At 32.4% G+C, this 19,020-nt stretch overlaps 1 protein-coding gene across 3 annotated transcripts in view; it reads left to right on the top strand.

Moving 5' to 3' along the window:
• The window catches only part of LOC106873299 (neuronal acetylcholine receptor subunit alpha-10), a 1,766,016-nt gene that overhangs the window by 477,737 nt on the left and 1,269,259 nt on the right, over nt 1–19,020 (top strand). The window contains exon 2 of one of the 3 annotated variants that reach the window (XM_089352074.1): nt 17,489–17,515. The exons of the other annotated variants lie outside the window; for them this stretch is intronic. The gene's annotated coding sequence lies outside the window, so the exon portion shown is untranslated. The remainder of the gene's footprint in view (nt 1–17,488; nt 17,516–19,020) is intronic. 3 annotated transcript variants of the gene reach the window in all.

The raw sequence follows: 19,020 nt of genomic DNA, 5'->3' as shown, positions 1-19,020 counted from the left end.
TATATATATATATATATATATATATATATATATATATATATATATATATATATATATATATATATATATATATATATAAATGCGTGTGCATTTGTGGAGAGATAGAGAGTGATGTACATGTATGTATATATGTATGTGCGTGTGAGTTTGTGTTTTTTTTTTTTGTGGGGAGCGCTATGCAATGCTTCAGCGCACTGTGAAAATATATATACAAGAATACACACGATAATGATACTTCGTCAGCTTCGTCATAGTTGTGTCTCATTTATTATTAGAAATCTCCCTTTTAGTCAATAATTTTACTTTCTATATCCCGAGTTTTTAGCACAATTTCTATTAACTCTATTTCTTTTGCAACTTCTAATTCTTACGCTCCGCCACTCACACACACAGATTTTCACTGTCTGCCTATCCGTCTGCATGTCTTTCTGTCTCTGTCTTCTTTTTCTCTCTCTTTCTATATCTATCTATCTCTCCCTCTCTTTCATTTTTTCATATATATATATATATATATATATATATATATATATATATACATCTATCTATCTATCTATATATATATATATATATATATATATATATATATATATATATATATATATATATAATGTTTGTTTAAGTGGAAGGAAGTCGTAAATATAAATACATACATTTCGAATCTATTTCTAAGGCAAAATATGTCTAAAAAAATATCAATAAGCAAACCATGATAAAGAAGAATTATTAATATTTGTAATGTCTGGCATATTTATAGCAAATTTCTCATATATAGAATGGTTTTATTCTTCGTTTTACAAGTTTGCATAACTGTGTTTATCGAAACATAAAATTATATGAATATGTGTTATATTTATTCAAAGATTACTTTATAATATGTGAACCATATACACCACATATATATAGGACAATAATTTGAATGTGTTTTTAATAAGGTTAAAGGGGAAACACTCTTGTATATTTCTATTCGCTTATATGAGCATACTCATATATACGTAACACAAGTTTCGCAAACCTGACACAAAACACAAGGAGATGCACATTTAGGGATATACAGAAAGCATAGCTTTTAATTCGTAATTTTTTTTTACGAAGGGCCCCTTATTGCCTCATACTTCTATTTTGTAAACTGGAACAAACATAAGGAGTAGTTAATATATACTGCTGAAGTTGAATACATTCCGTATTCCATAAATGGCATGACTTTGAAAGTAACCAGTTAGAGCATCACATCTGAGAGTATATCCAACTTTGAATAAGAAATTTAATTCCTCTATGTCTATTTTCTGGTGGAAAATGGTTTCAAGTATTACGATATATTGCGCAATTTACTTTAGCTTTCATCGGTCAACCTGAACATTGTGTTTCCTCAATTCTTTCCTCGTTATGCGTGCGTGCACCATATTTTGTCTTACAAGTAAGCGTTTGATTCCTATTTCTCGTGACTCACCCACGGTGTATGATAGTGTTATTGATTTAAAAAGACGGCATATCATTTTAATAAGTTACAACTAAAGCATATTAAACACTCGCAATAACGTTTAGCTAAACATTAACAATTGTGAAACACTTACACTATTCGGGAACTGAGAATTCCGTTAAATTCGACGATAATTTATGTTCTTAAAGGACAATAGTTACAAAATGCCAACAACCCATATGTTAAAGACATGCAATCCATACGTTTTGCAAGTATAGTTAGATATACTACTCTGATTAACAATAGCAAAAATTTATTCGAAATATTAATTAAAATATTTTTCTTCAAAATTCTCTTTCTTTTAGAGATTGCAATTAGTATATATAAAAGTCAGAGATATATAAATTCCGGTTTAGAGATGATGATAATAATAAAAATAATTGATAATAATAATAATAATAATAATAATAATAATAATAATAATAATAATAATAATAATAATAATTATAACAATAATAATAATAATTATTATTATTATTTTATTATTATTATTATTATTATTATTATTATTATTATTATTATCATTATTATTGTTGTTGTTGTTATTATTATTATTATTATTATTATTATTATTATTATTATTATTATCATTATATATATATATATATATATATATATATATATATATATATATATATATATATATATATATATATATATATATATTATATATATATATATATAGAGAGAGAGAGAGAGAGAAAGAGAGAGAAAATATAGTACCTGTTATGCTTCGAACTGATTATTGAATTATACCGATTCTAGTTCTTATTTTCAATGTGTTACTTACTATCAACAGTTGTCATGCTGTTTGCTAAGAGGTTTTCTGAATCAGGAAAGAATTCGGTTATTCCTTATTGAATGCAGCATACTCTCTATTTATTCTACGTAAAACATCTGTGCAGGAGATAATTAAACGTGTAATTTTTGTCATTAGTGGTAATGTTACTATAGCGAATGATATTATGCGAAATAAATGTAACGACTTAATTGCTCAAGAAAATGGTTGAGTATAGTGTTAGGGATGTATGTTATTTTTGCGGAGTCAACACTATCTAATACAGATTTATTGGGGCTAGATTTACAATGATGTATTGGAGGCATCAATTATTTTTTATATAGCGGCAATTGCAAGTATGAACATAAATCTATAGTAACGCTTTAGAAGTTCGTAACTTTATAACTTTCTACTCAAAGTAAGAGATAAATTGAATATTCCGAAACATGTAAGAAGGGTTTGAGAATATGCTCAGTCATAGTAGTAAAAAACAAAGTGTCATACCTATAGATTGCAAAACCAATCCGAAGTAAATGAAGAGATGACATAGTAAAAGATGCATCTACCAATTGTGTAACTTGTGCGAAGGAAGAGGGATCCATTGTAATGTGTAATTATTACTAGACGACCTACATCTCAATAAATTATTGGAAGAAATAAGTGTGTTTTTCAGTTTTTTTTTTTCGAGCTGATATCTATATCAAACGGAGAGATATAATATTCCTAGGAAATATATTACAAAAAATCACTGTATTTTTAAAACAGCTCTACAATTTCTTCAAGAAATGCATTTTTTTTTCTATCTATGGTTAGGTTTATGTAATCTCTTTTATGCATGTTATCAATGAAACAATGCGTATATACTATGTGATCTCCATTTCATTTCGCTTTATACCTATGTGTATGTTGTGTGCGTGTGTGTGTGCGAGTGTGTGTGTGTGCGTGTGTGTGTGTGTGTGTGCGTGTCTGTGTTAGTGTGTGAGCGCGTGTGAGCGACTGAGTCAGTATGAACATATTCAGATAAGTTTTAATATCTAAAATAAACGGATATGTTAAATTTAGAAAAATGATACTGAGTATGCTTCGTTGTAAGAAATATAAGGTCTTACGATTAAAAACCCAAAAGTAAGCTATACAAGCAATATGAAATTAACAACTGTTGTATACTTAGCCAGTTGGGAAGTGAAGTATCAATATAGGAACCGGACATACGATCTGCAACATAATGAGTGTAGGCAGGATAGAGTGTTAGCAACGGGAAAAAAGAGCGGGAAAGAGAAAGGAAACATTGAGAGAATGCGTGCGAGAAAGACAACACGATACAGAGAAACGTTTTAGGCTTAGGATATCAAGATAACCGTATCTAATGTAGTAAATATGTCATTTACGTAGGCATTAAATAACATCGAATATGCATCAACGAATATTTTTTTTAACAAATTCCAATGCGTATGAAAAATATGCATACAGTTTTCCGTTGTTTGACTTTAACAGTCATACATATATATACGTACATATGTCTGTGTGTGTGTATACACACACACACATATGTATACTCACATATATTAATGCGCGTTTGTAGATGTATCAATCGAATTCACTAAAGAGAAAATCATTTATTTGTCCTTTGTAGTTTTTCTATTGGCATCTGAAGTAGTTTTTTTCTTTTTTAAAGTATGATGTTACTAGCTCTAATTTATAATGAAAAGTCTGCTAGTTGATACTAGAAAAATTGGTTTTCAAACATTGGTACCGAAGTCGCAATTTGGGGACTGAGGAAAAGTCGACCTTCAACAGGTACATATTTTATTGACCACAGGAGGAATGGAAAATTCAAACTCACCGGGATTTGAGCTCTGAATTTAAAGCTGGACGAAATGTATTTTGTCCGGCCTTCTAACGATTCTGCCAGCTCGCAGCTTTATTTCATCTGAAATATTGTTGTATATAAATATCTACTTGAAATGTTTTCCTTCTGTCATGAACAAGATTAATTTCGGCCTATATCCTAGTTTGCTTCAGAAATGAACTGCTGTTATGAAAAGTTATTCTGAAATTTAATACAAGATAGATCTTAGAGGAGCCAAAATTCGAAAAACCATAATTTTAGCACTAGATTATGGTACACTCAAATATTTAATAATTTATCATCAACTTTCACTAAGAATGGAAATTCGAAATACAGTAATCGCTCGCTATCGTTAGTGTTACTTTCCAAAGCTCCCCGTGATAGGTGTAAATCCATGTAGTAGAAACAGTGCTCTACTGTATAATTTTTTTATTATTTTTTTTAGAATTTGTATATATTTATTTTATAATATCTGCCAAACAACACAACGGAAGATTCAGCGTAAGCTTAAACGATAAACCGCGACAGGTGAATCGCGATAGGGTAGAAAAATAAGGGTAGGAAAAGGAATGTGACTCATTTGTAAAATATACAGACTTAATCCCGTTGTCTGTCCGTGTGTGTCCCCTCTATGTTTAGCCCCCTGTGGGCAATAAAGAAATAAATATAAAAGTATTTTTTCGATTTAAAAAAGACACTCTCGAAACAAGAAGGTAAAACGAAACAAATAGCAGCTTATACACCAGAAATTTGGTAATTGTAGTAGCAGTGGCAAGCTCATTTGCTGGTTGCTAGTTGATAGTGTATAAGGGAGGAAAAGTTTAAGGAATGCACAATACTGACTAGAAAGGAAGGAAGAGTAAAGGTGGCGGATAGAACAGATTGGTAACATTTAGTAGAGATGACTCGGAATTTGTTCCTCTTCGATTACTATCTGAAATAGCAGTAGCTTTCATCCACTGAATACATGTCGTTCATTGGATGAAATTATCAAATTACGACAAATTCTAACATAGGAAATTTTATCAAAAACGTTTCGGGTAAAACGTATTCTACGTGAGAAATTCTAGCAGTATTCGAAGTTTCAAACTGTTTAGTAAAAAATATAATTGAAAAATCTGTGATTGAGATGGAATAGATTCAAATATACTACTATGGATTATAGCTCAATAAAACCGCGAAAATAATTAAAATCACTTTGTAAATCATAAATGTAAATTATATTTGAAACTTATTATCCTTAAAGACATGTTTGATTTTACTGCCAAACAGGAACTCAATCTGTGCTCATAGGACAGCTGCCCGTAGTTACAAAATTTTATCTCGGCGAATTGTGAAGCCAGTTGCAATTATGACTGTAGCCTTTATCAAATCACATTGGGCTATTTTGGTATTTGGTCGAAAATTATTTACTTACTACTAAATATGTTCTGTTGATCAATTAGATGTACCGTATTTTGCTTTTGAATTTTGTTTATTACCTTAGTATTCGCCAAAACATCATCTTAGTAGTGTAGCATCGATAATTAGATAGAATGTTTCGATTATGTCTTAGATTTAATGTCATTATAGGAAACACAAACCAAATTTCGTTTGAATAATGTATTTATCGGATAACTATTAAATAGAATTCGTAATATATTGATATATGACTGAATATTCTTTGTCATAAGTATGTAAAGTTATTAGATCATAACTTTCGAACGCATGCGCATTCAGTATATAATTAATGCGAAATTTTCCGGGAATCGTGTTATTTAAACGTATAATGTTCTATCTGTAGAGCTAGAATAGCTACAAAATAGGAAAAAAATGGTAGCACAGATTCGCCCATAAAAAAGGATTATTGACACAATTATGTTTAAGGTGCAATAAACTTTAAAGGATAGAATTTAATATCCAAAATAAACATGAACAAGAAAAAAATCCTGTGTATACTATCAAAATAGCTCATTATTTAGCATTTATAGAAATGGTTCTATACTTGCTCAAACGAATACGATATTTAATACAGTATTTGCCTTCTTTTCTTCATTGAGTTGCTTTTAAGCAAGTGAAAAATAATGTATAGTGTATTATACAAATCTCAAGAACATCTAATCGTGATGGATTCATGTTTAGAAAGGTATCATGTCATTATTTGCCATTACGACAGCATTGAAAATGTTGAAAATTAGTATGCAATAGATAATAAGCAGACTACAATATCTATATCAGTTTTTAGAAAACATTTTCATAAAAACAGTTTCACACAAGACAACTTGCCTAGCGGCATTTACGTTCGGAGATCAAATTCCATCGTGGTCGACTTTGCCTTTGATCCTTTTGAGGTAGATAGAGTCGAGCTTAGTAATCGAGTTGACCTCTAGCCCAAAATTTCAAACCACCTGCCCAATTTACATAATATTAGTTATATAATAGTTATGCTTCCGTGGAAAATAATTCTGAAATAAGTTTTGTTCCTGTTTAATATCTTAACTATCTAAATTTAGAGTTATATATCATCAACTGCTTTTTAGATTTCAATGTTGCTCATTTTGCTAGATATAGCAAAAATAAAGAATTAGTATTAGGCATGGAAATGCTGTCGCGTAGAATAAACTTGGTATTATCTGTTCGACACATAGCGTAAATGAACCTATTTCTGTGTTGCTTTAGGCAGAATCATATCTGAAACAAATCGTAACATTACACCTGTAAATAATCAGCTGTGACTTGTAAATAGCTTGAAATCTATGAAATTTATGAATGTATTTTGATGGGTAATAGTCGAACATAGTACAGCGATATATTTTAGGGACAAACTACTAGCGAACGCATTTATATAACTACAAATATATATATATATATATATATATATATATATATTTATATATATATATATATATATATATATATATATATATATATATATATATATATATATATATATATATATATATATATATATTATTCACAGGAAATCCAACTCTGTTTTTTTTATGTTTTATTCATATTCTTATAATATTAATGTAGGATATAGAATATATAGTATATATAGTAAATATAGTAAAATGAATTGACGTATTGATTGCCTAATTTAATAAATGGAATATTGAATGTCAAATATTAAAGGAGTAGTATATATATATATATATATATATATATATATATATGGGGGGGAGGTTACATGCATACATAAGTGTGTGTTTTTGCATATTTATGTGTGCATTTATATGCATATATATGTATATATACATACATATATGTCTTTGCCTATTTATAAATTATGTGCATCTATATATATCTTCGTATATGCTTTGTAAGTATATGTGCAGAAAATAGTAATTCTAAATGAAAGCCATATATGATATCACAGAGTATTATAATCAATTCATAAACTAACGCTTCTACGTGAATTATTTTATAGGCCTAACTACTTCAATGCTACTCGCAACGAAAATTCTGAAACCTTATCTGTCTATATTGTCCCTATTCTATCTTTTTCGTTTGATAATTTAGGCATTTCAAGGAAATATATACTGTATGCAATGAATGGCAATGTTTGAATATGCTATTGTATACACCTAAGTTGGTTAGTAGAATTAGTCAATAAAAAAAAAATTAATACTATTGGAATTTTCGCACGCACTCCTATCATTCATGAGCAACATAATATACTCTTTTGTTAACACATTTTTCTGTGTCTTATGATAGATAAATACATCATGTGGGAATGGGAAGGAACCAATTTCTATAAAATTGGTTTCTATACTTGTACAGCAGCCGGAGGTATATGATAACAAGCATATATATATATATACATATATATATATATATATATATATATATATATATATATATATATATATATATATATATATACGTATGAACGATGCACGCATGCTTATATATGTATCTGCACGTATGTGTGTTTATATATATATATATATGTGTGTGTATCTACGTGTGTCTGTGTGTGTCTAGGAGCATATTTGCTCGTATCTACATGTGTGCTTATGACGGAGAGAGATAAGCAGAAACATCAACTTCTTATTAAATAAAAAGCAAACTAAAATATACTGATGGAAGGACTCAATATCCAAGTGCACAATAATCTTTCTAAATTCCTATAGTCTGTGATTTCAATTATTCTCTTTCTCGAGCGGCTTTCAATAGACGCTTAAGAAACTGAAATTTTCATTATCTCTACGTAATTTATATATATATATATATATATATGTTGTAGATCGTAGTACGTGTCTGTCTGTGTAAATATTTGTTTGAATAAGGTTGAATGGCATGTAGATTAATCTCGGGCAATGTTATCGAAAACATAGAATGTTTACGGCAGGTATAAGGAAGGTTGCCATCTTTTCGTTTTAGTCAAGCGATAAGTACTATATGTTTAGAATTTGTGCTTAGAGAACGTCGGAATGTAAGAATATGAGATTTTTGTAGGGCAAGTGTGCTAAACAAACACGTGTGTGTACGTTTGCAGATGCTTAGATTGGGATAGAAAAAAAGTATACTCTTTACTCTTTTGTTTGTGTGTGTGTGTTTGTGTATGTGTGTATGTGTTTGTATGTGTGTGTTTGTGTGTGTGTGTGTGCGTTTGTGTGTGTGTTTGTCAATTGACTGCAGCCATGCTGGAGCACCGCCTTTAGTCGAGCAAATCGATGGCAGGACTTATTCTTTGTACGTTTACCGGTGACTTTTGCCGAACCACTAAGTGATGTGGACATAAACACACAAGCATTGGTTGTCAAGCAATACTAGAGGGAAAAAACAGAGACACACAAACTTACAAACACTCACATATATATATATATATATATACATATATACGACGGGTTTCCGCCTACCAGATCCACTCACAAGGGTTTGATCGGTCCGAGGCTAGAGTAGAAGACACTCGCCCCAGATATCACGAAAGTGGGACTGAACCCGGAATGTGATTGGTAAGCAAGCTAGTTACCACACAGCCACTCCTGCGCGTATGTATATATATATATATATATATATATATATATATATATATATATATATAGAGAGAGAGAGAGAGAGAGAGAGAGAGAGAGAGAGATCGACACCAGTATGCATCTGGTACTTACTTTATCGACCCCAAAATGATGGAAGGCAAAATCGACCTCGGCTGAATTTGAATTCCGAACGTAAAGACAGACGAAATACGACTACGTATTTCGCGCGGCGTGCTAACGATTCTGTTAGCTTGCCTCCTGAGTGCACGTATGTATTAAGCTCACATTTGATTCTGCCAAATATATGAACAACATAGACAAATACAGGCATGTCAAAAGCTATATAGAATAAATTCTTGATTCATTGAAATAACCTCAGCCTGCTCAATATGTCGCAGTTACTAAACAGATAATATGAACAGCGCCACATATGAAGACGTAATGATCGACTCTCTCTAGAATTCTCAAAGTTGAGATACATTTAAAGAAATGGACAGGTTTATTATCTTGAGATAAGAATATGAAGTCACTGGAGCACACATATTTCTGACACGATATACTTCATTTATAAGACATTTCTTCTAAACAATCTCCAAAAATCCCTAGGGTTATAGACACAAACATATGCAGGAAAGTAGAAGACATTTAATGTCAACGTAATTTATGTAAATTAAGTAAGAATGACCTACAAAAATTACATAGCCCTCATTGATTTGCATATGGACAACTTAGACGAATACGAATATTAGAAATAACATACAATATAAATCCTTGATGCTATAAAATCCTTTCCTCAATCCCAAGTACGTGGTTCCATGTTCAGTCTCACTGCGTGAAAGCTTGGGCAAGTGTCTTTTGCTGTAGTCGCAAGCCGACCAAAGATTTGTGAATGGATTTGGTAGACGGAAACTGAAAGATGTCCGTCGGAAAACAAAAGAGACCGACAGGATAAATAACAGGTTTACAAAGAATAATTCCTGGATCGATTAGTTCAACTAAAAGGCGGTGCTCCAGCATAGACGCTGGTCAAATCACTGAAGCAAGTATATACGTATATATGGCTACAGAGAGTGCGAGAAGCGGATTATTACATACAAAAATAGACAAACATATATATATACTAATGTATGCTCTGGGATGTAGTTCCATGGAATAAAATGTATAGGCTCTTGAAAGGAGTCGCTTATTCAGGGATTGGTCAACTGAATTGTTCTGTTTAAAAGAAGAAGGCAAATAATATACGGTTTAAATGTCCGTTAAACATACCTCAAGCAAAAGCAAATGTGAATTTCACTTAACCTTCAACACGTACAGAGACAGGAATAATATTAATAGAGAAGTATAGAGACAGGAATAAAAGTAATACAGAAGTCAATGATAAAGAATGATAGATAATTTAGAATTATAAATATGAAAACAAAAAGTATTAGGAAAAAAATATTTGAAATAGTACGAGAGATAATAAAAGTCTACATAAATTTACAAATTTAATTACTTTCTATTATATTAGTACATTTCATACATATACATTTTCATATAATAGCTCTTATACTCCAGCGCTTGCAGAGAGAAATATTAAATTAAGATAGACACCGCTAACAATCAAGATACTACGCTGCGGAGTTCATCCACGTTAAAATACTTCCAAACGTGATGCGTTGATAAAAACCCAATACATGTGTGTGTGTGTGTGTGTGTGTGTGTGTGTGTGTGTGTGTGTGTGTGTGTGTGTGTGTGCGTGTGTGTGTGTGTGTGTATGAGAATGAGTGGGGGGGCGTGTATATTCGTAGGAGACGAGCAATCATTCTGGGCTTGCAGAATACGTGCACTACTCACTAACACATGTAGCTACATGACCAGACGAAATATGGTGCCTGCTATGTATAAAATAAGGAACTATATATTCAGCGATATTGCGAATGGTTCTCAGGCTGTCTCGAAATTTAATACTAATTCAAATATGTAAAACTAGGAGTTTTTTTAGATTTATTTAAATTCAGCTCGGCAACTATTTGCAACATCTCTACAAGTATTACTACCACTTCCGGATATAGTAGATAATATACTCTGTACAGGCATATAGTTGCAGCACATCTTTTGGTCACCTTCGAACGAGGTTGATATGAATCTGATGTTCTCCTTATACTTTGTGGCGTCGATTTCTTTTTTCCCTCCTATAGACGTTATATCTAACACATGTACATAACATTTTATCTCGGACTAAGTTTACGGTATCTTGCCTGAACAGTTTGTATCTATGTTAAGTATGATATCACATCTATTTATTGCAGTCATTAGGTAACGATGCAAAATGTCTCACATGTTTCCTTTGTAAGGCAAGATTTAGTCATAAAAAGGGAATACGCCAAACTTCACAGGGAAATGACTTTAAATAGGAATAGATATCGGGTCGCATACTTGAATAAACCAGTGTTAGTTATGCTATTATATTACTTTTCGAAAACGTATTAACACATATCTATATTCTCTCAATTGTAAACGAAATAATTGTACAAGGAATGAGATGTGATGTGGATAGCAAGTTACCCAGGAACCTACAAAACTTTAAATTCTTATCTATGCTAAGCTTGTCATGGAATAAATGCCGAGGTTATTAAATAAAACGTTGACAAGTGCCTGATGGTTAAATGATGAAAATATATAGTCCGCAAATGCTTTCTTGAAATTATCGTTGCAAAGCTGTTTGGGAATATGGTGGCTTATATTGCCCCCCACCCAAATATATTTGATTATTATCACGAACATTGTCTACTTTTCAATGCCTGAATACAATGTCACCACAAAGCAGTTATAAATTGTATGTCTACGAGCCATTTCGTAAAATGTATACTCGATAAAGAAACAAATAATGCTAATATGGGGATTTATAGTAATCCAGTAGTAATTTCGTTTCTGTAAATGTAAGCACGGACAATATATTAGGCGAAGACATAGAAGAAATCATAACTGTTGTACAATGTATCAAATATAGTCACTTATTACAAACACATAAATATGAATATGGCCCTGGAGCTACTTTTTCTGTCGTTGCTTTCCTATAAATCTTCATTTGTATTTTCATAAATATTTATATAAAGCATCATCATACTGATTTATCTTCCAAATTCGGCTAATAATGACTAATGCACTTTTTGCCGATTATATATTTTCATGTTGAATATGATTTTGTCTTCACATATTTTAGTCTTAACTATGTACGCATACAACACAAAAACTATCTTGTGTTAGTTGTCATAGAAAAATTTCAAGGTGATACAACAAATATAGACTTTGCTGCCTAGTAGTGGTTGTATTTGTTCTTAATTTATCGATCCCCGAAAAGATAAAAAGTAAAGTTGACCTCGTCGGAATTTGAACTCAGGACGTAGCAAATACCGCTAAGCATTTCTTCCAGCGAGCTAACGCTTCTGCCAGCTCAACACCTATGACGATGATGAAAATAATAATAATAATAATAATAATAATAATACCGTAGGCTGCAGGTAGTAAGCCCGCTATGCATTCAAGACTCCAGTAGCTCCAGCAAAACCTGTGATAAATAAAAAATAACAATGATGATGATGATGATGATGATGATGATGATGATGATGATGATGATGATGATAATGCAAAAGAAGAAAAACAGAGTACATTCTATACCACCAGCGGCTATTAATACATGCAACAAAGCTTTACAAATCGGAATTATAGGGATGTTCGTAGATATATGAACATGGCTTAATATTACTGTATGGTAAGAGAAATTTGTTACAACAAAATACTGTTTAAAATAAAATAAATAAAATTAGTGAAAAATAACGTAAACAGTGTGGGCTGCAAAACGACCTACGGCACGTTTCCATATGAACTATCTTTTGTTCGTATTTCTCCTGCAGAATGTCCTCTTAATTTTGAATCCCGATGGTAAAAATAGCTAAGTTTTGGTGAGTGTAAGAATAGGCATAGATGCACGTTCGTCTGATGATTAATCCATGACAACACATAATCTCTTAAATTGGTTCTAATAAGGAGTATATTGCTTGTGTCCGCCACATAGCTGAAGCCTGTCTCCTGCAACATATGTTTTGATTATCTCCCTGCTGTCTATTCAAATCCACTATCAATGTCTCTTTTGCTGCTTGAAGTTATGAGAATACGTGTTCTCGAAAAATTACGTTCTTCGTCACCATTCTTACTTCATTCTACTTGATTTTATTATGGGTGAATATTAATTTTCCATTCTCTCTCTCTTTCTCTCTCTCTCTCTCTCTCTCTCTCTCTCTCTCTCTCTCTCTCTCTCTCTCTCTCTCCCTCTCTCTCTCTCTCTCTCTCTCTCTCTCTCTCTCTCTCTCTCTCTCTGCGCTTTCTTTCCTTACTGATTTCATTTCACATCCTCTCCTTATGAACTGAAGATTATGTGGTGTTATAGTTGCTTGTCCAGTGTTGCACAGATGACAAGGGGAATTTATTCGTCATCGTCGGAATTGGAATTGGTGGTGCGATGTGAAGATGCTTGAAATCTCGTAGCTTTTTGTACTTGTTGTTGTATTTTGTTACCGCTACTGAAAACGGAAAAACAGGAGCTAAAATTTGGGATATAAAATTTCATGGTACATCATTAAAAATCCTTATATGACGAATACCTGAAAATGCACTGGGGGTTGAAATTAACCAAGGCAAAGAAAATATTTACAAAAACCATTCAATTATATTGCTGACATAATATGAGTTTGAAGGGTGTTTATTTTGAATATGAGATGCTAAATAATTGTAAATATTGAATAGTAAATTGTTTGTCCGAATTCCTATTAATTTTGTCTATTCCCCATCGTCCATACTTGCATATATGATCAAGGTTTGTATGTGCATGCATTTATCTACGCGTGTATGCACTGTAGCGGCCAGAATATAAGGGTCAGTCAGAACAACTCCATTGAAATAGTTATTTTAGAAGAATTACACGTTGAGACTAGTTATTTTACACATATTTATATATATATTTAATATCTATCTTTCTTGAAAATTTCAAGAGAATGGAAGAAATATTTATTAAGTTATGGGGAAAGAAAGAAACAATCTTCCAAATTACAGGGGCTAAAAGTTAAGGGCCACTTAGAAAAAAATGTACTAACCGAGGTATTTGTTGTTTAGAAGACTGTTTATAAGCTAACAGCAACTTCTTATGATCTTACATTAGTGGAATATTCAACACTCAACGTGGCGCGTTGTGAGAGACGACTCGTGTCTGTCTTGTAATGAAAATCAAAGGATTGCGTGCCATCACTAAACGGTCAACTACTGTAGGAAGGTCTAGAAGTATTGTGCAACGAATTGTAGCTCGACAGATGCTAAACCCCAAACCAATAGACTTCGTAATAGGTCACCAAGACAGGCTCGTATTATGGTTAGAATGTCACTGAAGGGCCGGTTTAAGAGTGCTGCTGAGATATCCCGCGAAGCTCCACTTCCGATGTCAACGAACACCGGCAAAGAAACCCACAAAAAAATCTCCAAGAAGAATCAAAGAGCCCGTATTCGTTTCGTTCACGAACTTGTGGTTTGGACAAAAGATTAGTGGATGCAGGTTCATTTTAGCGATGAATCAATGTCTAATGTGATTGGTTCCGATGGTGGGACATAAGTCCGGCGAACAAGTAGCGAAAGGTTATGTCGTGCATGTATGAAGAAGACACTGAAATATGGAGGAGGCAGTGAAATGCTATGGGGTGTGTTCCCTGCTGCTAGACCTTGACCACGTATTTGCCTACAAGAGACTGTCAATGCTGAAATCTACAAGCCGATTCTTAGATAGTACGCCCTTCCACATCTCCGATCCTCATCAATTCAACCTCTTATCTTCCTGTAGCACAAAGCACTCTATCGCACCTGCGAAGAGAGTCAAAGATTTTTTGAGTAATTAAGGGGTTGATTTCATGGACAAGCCACCTGAAAATCCTGATTTCAAACTTATTGAAAACATTTGGAATATTTGTGAAGATGGACCGCGAAGGAGTAATCCAAAGAACCAAGTTGAACACTTGGAATTATTGAAAAACAAATGAAACAGTATTACTCCATAGTTTTGCAAGAAATTAGTTCAGTCCTGTGGTAACGGATGTCAGGAAGTCATTGATAGTAAAGAGATGTTCACAAAATATTAATACTAAGAGTACCGTTTTTGTTCTTGTTCCATTTTTCATTGATTTTCTAAGTGACTCTGAAATTCTGGCCGTTGCAGTTTGGAAGATAATTTGTTTATCTCATAACTTACGAAATATTTATTCCAATCATGAAAGATAGATATTAGATAAATCTAAATATGTGTAAAATATCTAGTCTCAACGTTTTGTTAATCTTCTATAATAAATATTTCAATACACTTGTTCTTACTGATCCTTACATTATGGCCTCTACTCTATACTTCTATGACAATATGCAGGTATGCATTTCTGTACAGATGTACGGAGAACAGATTTTGTAATATTAACGTCATGCTATGTTGATTTAAGACATCAGAATAAGATCTTCTCGCAGATTTGAATATTCTATGGAAGACAGAATGCAGTGATAAGAACAATATCAAGAATCGATAGACCGTGAACAATCAAACACTGAAAAACAGAAGCTGAAATCATTTATATGGCACTGATTGTGCATCTAGTAACGGTCAGAACTCTCGAGTATGCCACTGTATTTGAATATTAAGTAATGAATGTGTGTAGAAGTATGTGATAAAAAACTTGCGCTGAATGATATTTATAATATTTTATCTTTATTAACGAAATATTGATTTTTATAAAAATTAAAACGAGGATTAAATCAACGACATTACATGACTGGCAGATATTTTTATTGATTCCGATACTATGGAATGTAATTATCCACTCGGTATTGTATAAATTTGCAAGGAACGGGCGATGGATAGATTATGATTGTCTTGAAATAACTTCTTGAAACATGGGTGGAATGGCATCCATATAAATATAGTCGTACACATCAAATTTAGTGCTTTACAGGTAAAGCCATAATTAAGATAGTTGTTTTACAATAATTCAACGGAGAAAAGACCAAGTCTGCGAAGCAGTTGCGCAATACAGAGAGAGTGGTGTCCGCAAGCCAAAAGTAATTGGTCCACATGTTTGTATTTGGTGTAATTATCCACATGTTTGTCCAAATGTTTGCATTTGGTATAATTGTCCACATGTTTGTCCACATACATGTATTTGTTGTAATTGATAAAATGATGTTATATGTCTGTGTGTGGTGTGCGTCCTACGTACAATTGCAAGTGGAGGATCGTAGGGAAAATCATGTCATATGTTAATGAGCCAAAGAAATGCAAATCATGTGTAGCTGAAATATCGTATGTTCTACATAGGTCTAAGTATTCCACAACACTACTGAATACCAGATATGAAATTTTGGATTCGGTAATATCCGTGTGGGCCACTTACACTGCATGCAATAAGCGAACTTCTGGCTGTCCAAACATTTTTAAGATTGGTATTTAAGAAAGTTTGCCAGGTGCAGAATGTCCAGATTCACTTTTAAGGCGTACGAGTTGTTCGTGGAATAGTAGCAGGAAGAAGAGGAAGGTATCTCTTTCGCATAATTTTCTCTCAGGCAAAATGCCTGAAATTTAGAGAGGGAGAATGGTTATTCGATGATATTTTATATCGATACCAGTGCTTGACTGGTTATTTTTTATCGATCGCGTAAGGATGAAAATCAAAATTGACCTCGATTGAACTTGAACACGGAAGATTCTGTTAGCTAAGTTCACTTGAATTTAAAATAATTATAGTATTGTCTAAAAATATGTGATGAAATACTTCAGATGTGCATAAATTAACCTACGGTTTAATAGTGCGGAGAGTTACCTAATCAAACATCTCATTATAATCTTCCTCCTGTATTTGTGTACACACAGACAGTCACGCACACACATACACACGCACACACACACACACACACACACACACACACACACACACACACAGATACACACACACATACATGTGTATGTATATATGTTATATATTTAGTGGTTATATTTGCATATTCTTTTTTTATTTTTTGCCGAGAAGTGTGGGGCTGTATTTTCAGGAATCCCAGAGCAGAGGGTATTTGCACTCTATTGTTTTCTTTGTGCGATATAGTAAAGAAACAGAATTTCATCGATCATTTTTGTGAAGAAAATAGGCTGTCAATAGCAGCTAAGACAAAATTATTAAGCACATAATTGCGTTCCATGGGTCGCATATGTAAAAAAAAAAAAATGCATTTTATACGTTGTATATTGGAAATGTGGGATTTTGAGAGGAATACACCGATTATTTTTGTTTTTACTTTACAATGTTAAGTCAATATTTATACGTTGCCAAATATATTAAATACAGTTTTTATTTCTTTTGTCTTTCCAGGTAAGAATCATAAAGAATTTACTATTGGTATGTAAATATACATTTTACTTAATTTAACTGGCTTTGTTTTTTTATTAAATTTTGTTTTTACATAAGCATGTTATGTGGGAGATATAGAAATAAATGGCAAACGGAGTTAGATGACTGTGTGGTAATTGGAGTAAACGAAAATTATATGGTTTTATTGTGTAAATATACATGATTCCAGCATGTTTTATGTTTGTTATTTAGTGATAGTTTAAATCAATAGCGTTGATTAAACGGGATGAGTGTTTAGCAGCGATTGGTTACATATTCAATGTTTACATGTGTGAATTATGTACATATATGCTGACAATTAATTTTTTGGTTTGTATAATCCACTTATAAAATTTAGCTGTCGTTACTATAATCCATCAAGATGACTAAATATTTGCTTAAATAATTAGGCTATTTTCTCATCGCAAAAACGAAAGAATTATACTTCGCATGCAGCTATGCGGATTCATAAAAGATGAATAGATAATACGTCTTATAAAGAGTGTTATGTATATTATTTATAATGTTTGGAGACCTCGAGGCTTCCAATCATAGATGAGGAGTCTATTTCCTATTAATTGTTATGAACATACTTTTCAGAAGGAACATTCATAGGCTCTCCAGGTGCATCTCGTACAGAATTAGATATTTACAATATCTGAATTTGCAGTAGAGGAAAGTTTACCTTATCTTTCATACTCCTGTATTTGCAAATGCTCAAATGTATTAACCAAATACAGTGCATTTAGTTTGCCGTTCCAAACATGTTGATAAAACGAAAAACAACTAATTGTTTAAATTGAAATTCGCTTTTAACTTTTTATTTTTTTTATTAAGAGGTATTGATATAAAATATGTTTTTTATGTGAAGTATGACGGTAGAGAGGTTTATTCTGGATCCCGAGATGTCAGGTAATTTATATCGAGATCTGTGAAAGACTGAGCAACATTGATAGTTATAAAATAAGTCATTTTATGGGTTTCTTATTATGTGGTATTTGTATTATGTATGTATACTTTTAAACTAAATTAGAAGTCAAAAACCAACATTGGTATTATCCGAGTGGATGCTACGATATTATGATTGTCTCTCCTAAGCAAAGTTCGATCTTGGGAGAAAGATAGAAGATGAGGCCTTTGAAGGCAGCAGAGTATAAAAATTGGCACAGTGTGTGTGTGAGAGAGTGTGTGTATGCTGGTTGCGATTAGCGTATTTTTATGTTATCCGTGGTGCGCATAATATACAAATACACTGCACGCAACTAGCATACACGTGCACTCACACGCACGCACACTCACACACACACACACACACACACACACACACACACACACTCACACATCCTTCACTATACTTGTAGCACTACTTATTTGTGATTTCCTAAATCTGTAGCACACCATATAAGGGACTAATGTTTTAATGATTGATTTAGATGAATCCTTCAGTGTGAGCAGTAATTAAGCAGAGTTGCTTTCCAAGCGGCTGAAAAGTTAATAATTCCCATGTTGTTTTG

Source organism: Octopus bimaculoides, chromosome 1 (genome assembly GCF_046866305.1).
Source record: "Octopus bimaculoides isolate indiv1 chromosome 1, ASM4686630v1, whole genome shotgun sequence".
Taxonomy (NCBI): Eukaryota; Metazoa; Mollusca; class Cephalopoda; order Octopoda; family Octopodidae; genus Octopus; species Octopus bimaculoides.
The sequence above is the reverse complement of the archived record's forward strand: the minus strand, read 5'-3'. Positions and strand labels throughout refer to the sequence as shown.